This window comes from Halyomorpha halys, unplaced genomic scaffold (assembly GCF_000696795.3).
Source record: "Halyomorpha halys isolate HHAL.00 unplaced genomic scaffold, Hhal_1.1 Scaffold1186.1, whole genome shotgun sequence".
Taxonomy (NCBI): Eukaryota; Metazoa; Arthropoda; class Insecta; order Hemiptera; family Pentatomidae; genus Halyomorpha; species Halyomorpha halys.
In genome coordinates this window covers 78,671-79,805 of record NW_027114970.1, presented here as the reverse complement: position 1 = coordinate 79,805, position 1,135 = coordinate 78,671, and the positions used below count along the sequence as shown (strand labels likewise).

Below are 1,135 nucleotides of genomic sequence, written 5' to 3'. Positions count from 1 at the left end.
GTTAAGTATCGGCGAAAGCCAAATGTCAAAAAAGAGAAGAAGGAATAAGATGTAACACGTGTGAACTGCTGTAACATACTAACTTTATTGGGTTCGGTACATCTCTTTGTGTATATGCGATCAGCTGATCTCCTCAGTCAGCTGACATCGAAGTAACAGCTGACTAAGACTGTAACTACCCCCCACCAGTTTATGAATAATTCTCGTAAACTTCAACTATATAATAAATTAATATAAAATACAACAACAACTATTTACAATAAACTATATACAATAAAGAAAGCAAAAGATAGATACTCCTCGTAATCGCTTGTTATAAACTAAAAGTAAACAAAAAAAAAATAAAATCATGAGATTATACAATTTAAAAAAAATGCAACGTAATTTATTCAGTACGTCGCCATAATCAAAGATAAATATAAAAAAAAATAATCACCACTTAAGAAAACATAACTCAACAGATAAGTTGAGATGAGGACACTCCGGATTATTCTTGCGCAGGTGTTTCGGTTAGCGCGATTTTAAGTTGTTCAATATGAACGGTCCTGCGATTTTTGGGTTCTCTGATGCTCTCAATAGTTACAACATTATGTTATTATGTTATTATTATCACCCTGAATGGTCCCTCGTATCGCTGTATCTCCTTACCCCTGTTTGATCCCAACTTTCTATATATAATTGTCCCAATTTTTATCATTTCCTTCCTATCTGTGAGGTTTAAATTCCGATGAGATGCGTTCGGGAACTCCGTAGAACTGAAACCACAAGCGGAGAGCTGCCAATACTGCTTCTGAAGATCTATCTTGGACTGGGTGCGCCATTGCGGCCTTACTGAAGAGGTCAATCATGGTCACCCATTTGTACCCATTCCATGTAAATGTGTCGATTTGTAAATCTTTAAGTGGGGCATCTGTGGTAGGTGCCTTCTCTTGTCTTCCTTTAGGCGGATGTGTGTCAAGACAAACCTCGCAGCTTCCTACAACCTCTGATATAGTCTTCCTCATTCCCCACCAAAAGTATCTTCTCTTCAACGCTTGCATAGTCTCATGGATTCCCCAGTGATTTGTCTTTCCCTGATGATACGCTAAGGTGAGTTCTCTTTGTTGTTCTTCTTCCAGAAGGGTTTCCACCATCA

The 1,135-nt window shown here is 37.9% G+C and overlaps 1 protein-coding gene across 1 annotated transcript in view; it reads right to left on the bottom strand.

Annotated features, from left to right (window-relative positions):
- Nucleotides 1-1,135, bottom strand: part of LOC106688725 (uncharacterized) — a 34,589-nt gene that overhangs the window by 21,406 nt on the left and 12,048 nt on the right. The window lies entirely within an intron of this gene.